The sequence below is a fragment of the Rhinopithecus bieti genome, unplaced genomic scaffold (assembly GCF_001698545.2).
Source record: "Rhinopithecus bieti isolate Rb0 unplaced genomic scaffold, ASM169854v2 scaffold_21726, whole genome shotgun sequence".
In the NCBI taxonomy this organism is placed as follows: domain Eukaryota; kingdom Metazoa; phylum Chordata; class Mammalia; order Primates; family Cercopithecidae; genus Rhinopithecus; species Rhinopithecus bieti.
In genome coordinates, this window is record NW_016811100.1 from 456105 (window position 1) to 467902 (window position 11798).

Here is an 11798-nt window from a genome sequence, read left to right on the forward strand (position 1 = left end):
TCCATCTCCAAAGCCTGTTGCTCCAATCTCTGCTTCCACCATTACCCTGCCTTCTCCCGACTCCTCCCGAGAACTTTTTATAGACTGGTGTGATAACATCAGGCCACCTGGGTGACCCAGGATAATCTCCCCATCTCAAGATTCTTAATTTTATCACATCTGCAAAGTAGCTTTTGCCATATAAAGTAACATTCACAGGTTCTAGGGGTTAGGGTAGGGCATCTCTGGGGATGCTTGTTCAGCCTACTGCACAGCACCTGTGTCCACCACATTTTAGGCCCACTTGCCCTGTGGCAGGCATTAGGTTGGCCCCAGCTCCTTACCACTACAAAGAATGCTGCAAAGAGCATTCACATTTCATGTCTTTTTATGAACTTGTGTGCAAACTTTCTTTCTTTTTCTTTTTTCTTTTTTTTTTTGAGATGGAGTCTCGCTCTGTTGCCTAGGCTGGAGTGCAATGGTGTGACCTCGGCTCACTGCAACCTCTGCCTCCCAGATTCAAGCGATTCTCCTGCCTCAGCCTACCGAGGAGCTGGGATTACAGGCACCGAAGACAATGCCTGGCTAATTTTTGTGTTTTTAGTAGAGATGGGGCTTCACCAGGTTGGCCAGGCTGGTCTTGAACTCCTGACCTCAGGTGATCTGCCCACCTCGGCCTCCCAAAGTGCTGGGATTACAGGCATGAGCCACCGCACCCAGCCATGTGCAAACTTTCTTAGGATTTGTGCCCAGAAATGAAATTGCACTGAAGGATCATTGATGCGTGCCTGTGGTGATTATACCTGGGAAATGACTGGTTGCTCTCCAGAAAGGCTGTGCTGGTCAATCTACCTCACCAGCCGCATATGAACTTTTCTGTCTCCACTTTCTCACCAACATTTCCTATCACTTACTTCTTGTTGCCACATCTACGTCCCATGGTTGTGTTTTGCATTTCTCTCATTACCAGTGAGTTTTGTGTATCTCTTCATGTTTGTTAACCTTCTGATTTCATCTTTATAAACTGCCTGTTCAGCCCCTTTGCCATTTTTCTATTGGTGTTACTGTTTTCCAAGTTGGTTTTATTTAGGAAGTCGGTCTCTGGCCCTCTATCAGAAAAGACTTATCCTAGGTTTTCTTGACTTTATAGTTTCACCTTTCGCGTTCAGGTTTTCATCTATCTGGTGTCACCTTCGTCTTTGTTATCACGTCAACATGCAATCTTTTCTGCATAGTGAGAAAATTTTTCCATTATCAGCTACTAAAACTTCTGCCCCTTAATGGTTTGTAGTGCCACTATTATTATATATTAAGTTCCTGTGTGTGTGTGTAATATTCTATTAGTTTCTTTGTTCTTGCATCAATATCACACCTTTTTTATTACTATGGCTTTATACTATGCTTTATTTTATAGTGTGAAATACCTGCTCTACTATTTTCAAGATGGATTTAGGTGTTTTATTCTTCCATATTCATGGTAATATAAATTTGAGTTCCTCAAAAATTTGCTGCCTAGTCATGATTATGACAGTATTGAAATCATGGATTAATTTAAAAACATTTGCATCCTTACAGTAACAAGTTAGCCATCTAAGGGCATGGAATAGCTCCCCATTTTTTTCAGATCATCTTTTACGTTTTTAATCAAATTTACTTTTCTCCACAGATGAATTCAGGATTTTTGGCCAGTTCATAGATTTTGATACCATTATGAATGAAGGGTCTTATTTTAAAATTTCTTGTTGGGTATTTTCTGGCATAAAAACTGTTATTCATTTTAGTAGGTTGATCACACTGACAAATTTTCTAAACTCTTGATTAGTTCTAATGGTGTGTTGTTGATCCTTCTTTTTTCTAAATAGATGATAATATTTTCTGAAACCATGCCAGTTTTATTGCTTTAGAAAATATTTTTCCCAGCTGGGCGTGGTGGCTCACGCCTGTAATCCCAGCACTTTGAGAGGCCGACGTGGGCGGATCACGAGGTCAGGAGATCAAGACCATTCTGGCTAACACAGTGAAACCCCGTCTCTGCTAAAAATACAAAAAACTAGCGGGGCGTGGTGGCGGTGCCTGTAGTCCCAGCTACCCGGGAGGCTGAGGCAGGAGAATGTGGTGAACTCAGGAGGCGGAGCTTGCAGCAAACCAAGAACGCACCACTGCACTTCAGCCTGGGCGACAGAGCAAGACTCCATCTAAAAAAAAAAACGAAAAAGAAAGAAAATATTTTTCCCATAATCCTGTGAGAGCTTCATTACCTAAATTAAGAGCCTGTCATTCAAGACATCGCTACTTTTCTTGTTAAGTATAATAACATTTGAAAGGTACTTAATGATCACTCTCTGTCATTTCAGCATACCTGTGAGAAAGACAAGAATAGGAGAGTTGTAATTTACAAGGATGTAGTCACTGTGCATTATTAAATATATACTCCCTGCTGGGCCTTTCTCTTTAGAATGCTTTGTTTAGTCAACACTTTAAAATACACTTAGTTAGAAGAATAAATTTAGTTAGGGGAATAAAATTCAGAAAACCTTAATCAGAATTAAAGATAAAATGTGTAAAGTAATGACATATCCCAATAATAATAAATAATCATATCCCAAGTAATTATCCCTCATTCAACATTCTGAGGGTTACTAGATCTTTTCCTTTCTCAGGTTATTTGTTTACTCAGTAAATTACTCAGATCTTGCCTATTCTATAAAGATTGGGTCATTTTTTCCAAGTCAATTTCACTTCCTGTTTTTTTAAAGGAAACAAATAATAACTTGGAACATTTTTTTGAGCTTTACACATCTAAGAAGTGTGTAGCATCATGGTTTATACTTAATAGTTACCCTAAAGTTGTTCTAAGTATTTGCTATGTCTTGACTCATTAAGGTCTTAACTCGGAAAGGTCTAATCCTTTTGACTGAAATATCTGGGGGGAAATATCATTGGGTCTGGTGCTGGGGAAAGTTGGGATCTGAATAATTTTTTATTTTATCTGTCACCTATCAACTTCCCCATCATGGGACATACCACAGAGATGTGTTGGTCCAGCAGAAGCACAGCCTTCTCCTAATGCCCTCACATGCTGGAGCTGGAAAAAGCTGGAGGAATCCAACCTATTCAAGTTATGAGAAAGAACCAACTCTCTTCAGCCCACCCAGCTGGTGAGAGGCAGGTACTAACACTCGGGTATGCTTTCTCTCACCCCAGTTCTTCCACCAGCACACAAAATGCCCTTCTTCCCACCTTCGCAAGGGTGAAATGTAGTTAATCATCAAGAACAAGGATGGTGTGGAAGGAAAAAGAAAGGGACAGATACAGCCTAGATAATAAGTAGCATTGTATAATGTTGGGTATTTTTTTTTGTTAAGACTCATATCAATTCAAATAAAACATAGATTATAATAGCTAACACTATTAATCCTTGCTATATGCATTTTATATGGATTATCTCATTTAATCCTTACAAAAGCCTATGATATGGATGTTATCATCATTCCTATTTTATAGATGAGAAAACAGGCTTCAAAATGTCAGGTAACTTCCCTATGATGCCACTAGACAGTGGCAGAGAAAGGACTCAAATCAAGAACTCTCTGATACATAAATCCATGTCCTTAACCATCAGCCTATCCGTGGTCAATTTTCTTACCTCCATTTTACCGCTATGACCTGGCATAGCCCAGTGTGGCAGAGTTCTTAGATACAAGTTATGGCAACCAACTCTGGTTCACTTACGTAGAAAGAGAGTTGGTTCATTTATGCAGGAAGAGGAAACCTAGCAAACTCACCAACTCCAGGTTGCAAGAACCTTGCCGTTCTCTGAGGCACCCCAGGGAATCCCCCTGACCCCATCTATGCGCCTATTGTCCACTGCAGAGCAGAACTCCATTTCTTCTTTCTTAGTAGATGGATTACTTCTGTCAAAACCCATATTATCCCCCATCCCCCACACACCACATTTCCTTTTTTCTTTTTCTTTCTTTCTTTTCTTTCCTTCCTTCCTTCCTTCCTTCCTTCCTTCCTTCCTTCCTTCCCTCCTTCTTCTTCTTCTTCTTCTTCCTCTTCCTCTTCCTCTTCCTCTTCCTCTTCCTCTTCTTCTTCTTCTTCTTCTTCTTCTTTTCTTTTTCTTTCTTTCTTTCTTTCTTTCTTTCTTTCTTTCTTTCTTTCTTTCTTTCTTTCTCTCTCTCTCTCTCTCTCCTTCCTTCCTTCCTTCCTTCCTTCCTTCCTTCCTTCCTTCCTTCCTTTCTTTCTTTCTTTCTTTCTTTCTTTCTTTCTTTCTTTCTTTCTTTCTTTCTTTCTTTCTTTCTTCTTTCTTTCTCTTTCTTTCCTCCCTTCTTTCTTTCTTTTTTTTTAGACAGGGTCTCATGCTGGAGTGCAGTGGCGTGATCTCGGCTTACTGCAGCCCTCTGCCTCCTGGGATCAAGCAATTCTCCTGACTCAGCCTCCTGAGTAACTGGGACTACAGGCACTTACCACCATGCCTGGCTAATTTTTGTATTTTTAGTAGAGATGGGTTTTCACCATGTTGGCCAGGCTGGTCTCCAACTCCTGGCCTCAGGTGATCCACCTGCCTCGGCCTACACTGTTTTTTCAATCCAGTGGCAAGAGGACTTTGAAATGTCCAGGTGTGAGTCTCAGCTTCAAATTTACAATGGAACCGTTGCTGCCTCACCTTATTTCTTATATTCGTCCCTTATTTATGAAGACCTCTAATAAAGCCCAGAGCTAGGGGGTCAGAAAACAAAATAGCTGCAAGTGGTTGTGAGGCTTTACTATTCCTCCAACCATCCCTATTCACAGGAAGGATCCACTGCGTGTGGATCGCTGGTTCCCACTTTCTATATGTCCCAAACTGTTACATCGAGTGGTATGAACTCACCATTTGTGCAGGTCAAAAATGATGATTCACTGGCAATATCATTTAGTTTAAGAGCAAGGATTTCCCCCAACATTTGCTGTTTCTAGAACTGAGTCTTCATTTGGTTATGCTGCTGTTCTACAAGGGCAGCTAATTATGAGATGTGGGCTACAAAGCAAGCTTGGAGAATCCCATAGACTTCAGCCCATTGCCTGTCTTCTTTCACTGAAAAATAACTGCTTTAGGCCAGGTGTAGTGGCTCACGCCTGTAATCCCAGCACTTTAGGAGGCCAAGGCGAGCTGATCACCTGAGGTCAGGAGTTCGAGACCAGCCTAACTAACATGGTGAAACCCTATCTCTACTAAAAATGCAAACAACTAGCCAGGCAGGGTAGCACGCACCCGTAGTCCCAGCTACTCGGGAGGCTGAGGCAGAAGTATTGTTTGAACCTGGGAGGTAGAGCTTCCAGTGAGCCGAGATTACACCACTGCACTCCAGCCTGGGCGACAGAGTGAGACTCCATCTCCAAAAAAAAAAAAAAGTGCTTTAGTGAGAAGCAATTCTATGTGAGTATGAGATACCATCATGATTAATAAGGTGTTCATGAAGGCCATGTGGGCCATGAAGGAAGAAGCTTGTTAGGAAGGAATGTCAATGCAATCCAGGTTCATAATAAGTCTTCATTCCAGTGATGACAAATTGCTACCTCTACAGTTATGGAAAAGATTCAGTGTAATAAACAGGCTACCAGAAGGCAAGCTGCTGCTCCTGATTTTGGTGCCACTTTGACATTCAGGGTTTGTCACTGAAGTAGGCAAGTGGGATAAGCAGCCAGGTGAGGTGGATATGCAGCCAGGTGAGGGCCTGTGCTTGTCTCTGAGCCCTTGCATAGCTTCCTCCCTCCATGGCCTCTCACTTCATGTACCTATTGGGTGGCACTGGGTTTCTGGGGATAGTGGCTGACTGATATCCCGAGAGGATGGTCATGTCCACCTTATTAACGAGCGCCTCCTTCACTGGGAGGAATTTTGGTGAGTCTTATCATGGCATTATTGGTGCCTGTTCTCAGAGGTCAGTCTATATTCTTTCCCTGATCTGGTCACCAACTCTTAAGTCTTGCTCTTTACTAAGTTTTTACTAGGTGGCCAAACAATTAATCACTGTCCACACAGCCTAACCTCAACTCCTGTCTCCTTGGTAAAATACAGAATGAGAAGAACCAATTAGTTATGCTGGGATGATTGCCTTTCTTTACTGTTTTTCAAGAGTCGGTGTCACTCTTTAGCAGTCTACTCCCAGCAAACACCTACACACTGTGCAAAGTCATATACACACAGATTTGTTTTTCCATTTTCAGTCAACTTATCAGGAGGATTCTCCATGAGGCTTAGGTGTAGGATGAGGGAAGGGTCATAACATAGTTGGCAATGTACCTGCGTGTGCGAGCCATCTGCCCATACAATTTTCTTATGCCTTCAGGATCTGCACAGCCTGAGTGATGGTGCTTTTGGGAATGCCTGAATTTTGGCTGGGAGGATGAGATAAAACCTACTTCATAATGCAGAGTTCAGGTTCACCTGGTTTTCTATGATTAAATTTGCAACATCCATCAGGGTCCAGTAGCAATCTTTTCTCAACAGAAAAATAATTCTTGCCAAGTGATCGTGGCTTTAGTCCTAAAACCTAAGGGCCTGGCAGAGTCTTCATATAGTTGCCTCATTTCTACCTGTACTTTGAACACCCTTGGATCCAGTCTTAAGGCTCAAATGGAAGAGCTCTTTCTGCCACAGACTTGTCCAGTTGGAGACTGGTGGGGCCCTCCTTAAAGCTAGAAGCCTTTCAATTACCTGGTGCATGGAGGACAAAGCATAGCCAAATGTGGCATATATTGCCTCCAAACTCAAAAGAGGTTCACAAAGTATTGTACTTCTTTCTTACGGGCTGCAAGGTGAGACAATTAGTTCTTTACTTTTCAGAAGATATGCCTTCAGTACCCCCATGGATCTCCCAGAAAGTTTACTGATGTATTCTTCATTTTATTTCCATGGGATACCTCTGGCTTATGCTATCTTACCAAGACATCTATGGCACCTGCTATTTTCTGCTCTCTGAGTCCTATCATACTGATGTTATCAATGTAGTAGACCAATGTGATGTCTTTTGGGAAAGCAAAATGATCAATTTTCCTTTAGCACAGAGCCCTAAAGCAAGAGGATGAAAAGTTTCTGGTGCCCAGCCTGCCAAAAACAATCTTCTTCTGATGTTTTGTATTTATTAGGACGGGACAAAAGCATTTTTGAGATCAGTACTTGCATGGAAAATACCAGGGGCTGAGTTGGTTTATTTCAGTAGAGAGAGACCACATCTGGAACAGTGGTGGCAATTAGAGCAACCATTTTATTAGCCTTATGATAATCCACTGCCATTCCTTCTCCAGAACTCTTTTATCTTTTGCATCACTCTGAGCTCTGTTGCTTATCACTACTTCTGTTTCCAGTTCCTTTATCAATGAACATCCTTAGTCCGAAGCAACAGAAACTGGCTCTGGCTGATTTCTGTATGGTATAGCCCCTCCATCTTTAAAGTCTTTGGTAAAAGAACTTATCTCTGCGGTTCCCCCAAGGAGAGAACATAGTTTTTTACTTATTATTTGCTAGGGAGAGCATGTGTCAAGGACTTCCATTCAGTTCTTCCACCATTGTAGCCTTTACTTCACCTCTAAGGGAGAGTTAAAGTGAGGACTGGACTGATTACTGAGATGACATGTGCAGTCAGTGGGGGAAGGGTTCAGGATTCCACTGAATCTCCTGGGAGAGGGCTTTGGTCAAAACTCTATTTCTTACCTCACTCCCCAAAAGCTCCCTCTTTGATGAGAGGACCACAGTGGTGTTCTGGGTCTCCAGGAAGTGGTGTTTACTAAGAGCATCAGCAATCTATCCTGTAGAAAATGGGAACCATGATGCCATAAATAACATTAGCCTTCACCTGATCCATGCATCTCTCAATGCTTTGGTGAAGGGAGTGTTTTCTTGGGACCCTCTTTGGAGACGTGGTAAGGTTTGAGGGAATGTGTTTCACTTACTTGCTCATGATAAATCTGCTCCCATCCTTTCTCACTCTCCAACCCCCACATCTTTGGAGTCCTTCAACTATATTTTATCAGGTAATGCCTGGCATCTCAATCTCATTCAGCAGGGACTATCATTGAGTACAGGTTTCTGTTGACCAAACAAGTAAACAATTGAATCTGTTCCCAGCTGTCTGGGCTAGTTCAAAGAATCCAGACTCTGGAAAATATACCTATACCCATGAAATTCAGTTCAATCTACAAGTGTATACTTCCCACCTTGCTGTGGCCCTTCACAATACATCTTCATATGTATTTGCCAGATTTGTGTTAAACTGAATTACTTCTTTGGTGTGCAATTTCTTGGGGGCTAAGATTTGGTATTCTACTTGGCCTTCCAGAACATTCTGGGGCCTGACTCTAGTTAAAAAGTTAATTAGATGTCTAAGACAGTTGTAGATGTGGGTCATAAGGATAATTTTTGCCCAGATGAAGTAGTTGGGGAGGTTCTTCCACAAGATAGCAATAGCTTTGTCGCAAAAGAGAGGATGAACTTCCCTGGTCTGCATGGAGAACTCAGGGGGACCAGGGGATCCTCACACTCTGAAGTCCACTGGATCCCTGCAAGTCCCCATTTCAATCGCAGGCTTTTACTCATTCCTAACCAATGTGCTACATTTTGCATAAGAGACTAGGAAAGCTGTGAATCCATAAGCATACAGTATCCAACTTTGAGTTTAGTTTTTGACCTCCTCATCTAAGGCTGTACGAAATAAGAGTTTGCTATAACAACTCCAAGTTTAAAGACGATGCTTTGAGTCAAGAATTTAGATATTTGAGCATTTTCTTTAAGTTGTCCCCCTCTGTAGAGACAACCACTTCACTCTTAGATCTTGAATTTCTCATAACCTTCATAGCACTGTTGGCAGGGACCCATGTCCCCACTGAAGCTTGCTGTTAGGGAATGGGCATTTTATTCGAAGGATGACAGGTCATGATGAACCATTTTGCCACCATGCCATAAGATCTGACAGAATCACATCCAGCATTTTTTTCCTGCTGTCTGCCCCAACTAAGCATGATAACCAAACCCAGATTCTCATTACCATAAGGTCTGTTTCTGATAACCACTTCTGGTTCCAATTTCCCCATCTGTGGGCATTTTTAGTTTTAAGCAGCAGGAACTTACTGTCCATTTAAACAGAAAAGAAACTCATTAAACAAGATAACATGAATCTCAGAGAATTTCTAGAAGTGTGAGAGAACAAGGAATAATTCCCCCAAATCAGATCACAGAATGTATCCAATGAAGATTATAGCTCTTTTCTCCCACACCTGACACCTTGTTCATGAGACACAAGAACCAACACTACTGGATCTGTTCTCCTGGGATCTTGACTTGCTACAACCATTACTGCACCAGAGAGAACTTCTTGTGGTGCCACCTCTTCATGCCACACTCTGACTCCTAGTGCAGGGCATGTGAATTTCATGGTGGAGCTGAGTCATGCCTTTGCCCTAGCAATCAAGGAGGCCAAGGAAACCTGGCATTTTCAGCTCTGATAATGGAAACTGGGCTCTGTTTTTCAAAAAATTTGTGAGGTGGGAATTCCCTAAAACTGGGAAGAGGATTGTCCAAAACTTTGATTCATATATACTACACCATGTCACGGGATACATCAACAATTAAAAAAATTACCATTGAGTACCTATTGCCTTGGGAATAGATAGATGAATAAAATAAAGTCCCTAAGATTATAAAATTTAGGGTCTTGTGTGAGAAACTCATCTAAATAAGTATGAGGCCCTGAGAGTGCAGAGGAGGAAATCATTCATTTCAACTTGGATAACTGAGGAAGACTTAGTAGAAGGAATGATATTTGCATTGGGTCTTGAAGGCTAAATAAGGGCCCATTAAAGAAAAGTGAGGGGTAGGATGAGGGACATGTAAGGAGAGAATTCTAGAGTGTAAATATTTATTAAACTTGATGGCATAGTCAGGGAATGTCGAATAGTCCAAAGTTAGTAGAATAACCTAGCTAAAAGGGGATGTAGAGAATAGATTTCAAGACCTTGAAAACTAGGCTGGATATTTATCTTCTAAGGGGAACCAGTAAAGACATTTAAGCAAGCAAGAAAAAAATACAAAACTTCTGTTTTAGAAAGAGAACCTTGGAAGATGGTTTTAAGTGGGAGGAGGCCACGATCAGGAGGAAATTTAAGTGAGTTGTTGCCAATGGCGAGAGATTACAAGGGTCAGAAGAAACATGAAGGTCATGACTGATGGATGGGATTGGCCCGAGAGTATTTTGGAAGCACTATTTATTAATATTAGTGATAAAACGAATATGAAGTACAAAGGAAAGGGAAGAATTAAAGATGTTTCTGGTTTGAATGTCTGAGCTGGAAAGCCATTGACTGAGGTTGAAATACAGGAAGAAGTGACAGGTGCAGGAAGAAAACATGCTGTTTGGTTATGGACTTTCAGAGTTTGGGGTATTTGAAAGGCATTTGGGTTGGAAAGTTGGATCTACAGACCAGTGGTCTGGCCTGGACATACAGATTTGGGATTCGTAGGCACAAGACAGGCGGTTGTGGGCCTGAGAGTCAACCAGGTTGGCTAGGGATAATGGACAGAACTGCGGACTCCCAGGACCAGCAACACTAAATTTTTAAATAGGAAAGGACTAGAGAAGTGGGTGGAGAGGTAGAGGAAAAGCAGGAGAGAACACATTTTTATAAATAAAAGAGAGGAGAGGGAAGGAAAAGGAGTTACAAGAATCGGGAGTTACAGTGGGGCACTCAGCTCCTTTTTTGAGCATGTCAGTGGAATACTAGCAGCAGGACCCAAACATCAGTGAGTCTTGGAAGGAAAGCAAAGAAGGGGAGCCGATGGGGAGCACAAATTCATGACTAAGAGCTGAGCAGGAGCCAGACTCCTGATATCTGACTCCAGACCCGCACACTCCTCTGGGGCTCCTCAAACACGTTGCTGGCACACAGTCCCTGCTGGCCAATGTTTGCACATGAAAAAAGGGGTCCTGCCAAGAACCAGGTTTGGACTCTAAGTTAAAGAAAGTTGAACATGCTTTTTTACTGCCAAATGCATCAGGGAATGTAAGACTGTTTAATGTGCGTTGAGAATCTCTACAAGCTGGAGATGACACAAACTCTCAGAACCTGCGTATTTGTTGATCGTGAGTTCTCATTTCTTGAAACGGGTGTTTCCAAAGACACCTGTGGAGAGCTATCATCCTGTTTTATCCACTGTACCCAGTTGCTTCCATAAAAGGGTTATATCAGAATGCAGTGTAGACTGAGGGGCCTGAGAACGCGGGGGCACTAGTTCCATGGCTGGGAGCCTCACAGACTTTTAGCATCAGCAAACTGGCTGAATTTCAACCATTCAGAAAAGTCTCTCCTTTTTTCATATTTTAATATTTCTGAAATCAAGGTGGGCCTTATAATTGATTAATATATTTAATATAGTGCTTTTGGCCAGGCGCGGTGGCTCACTCCTGTAATCCCAGCGTTTTGGGAGGCCGAGGTGGATAGATCACCCGAGGTCATGAGTTCGAGACCAGCCTGCCCAACATGGCAAAAACCCATCTCTACTAAAATTACAAAAATTAGCTGAGGGTGGTGGCGTGTGCCTGTAGTACCAGCAAGTTGGGAGGCTGAAGCAGGAGGATCCCTTGAGCCAGGGAGGCAGAGGTACCTACATGCAGTGAGCCAAGATTGTACCACTGCATTCTAGCCTGCGCAACAGAGCGAGACTCTGTCTCAAAAAAATATATATATATATAAAATATATGTATTTATATAAAATATACGTATATATACACAAATATATATGTGTGTGTGTGTGTGTATATATATATATATATATATATATA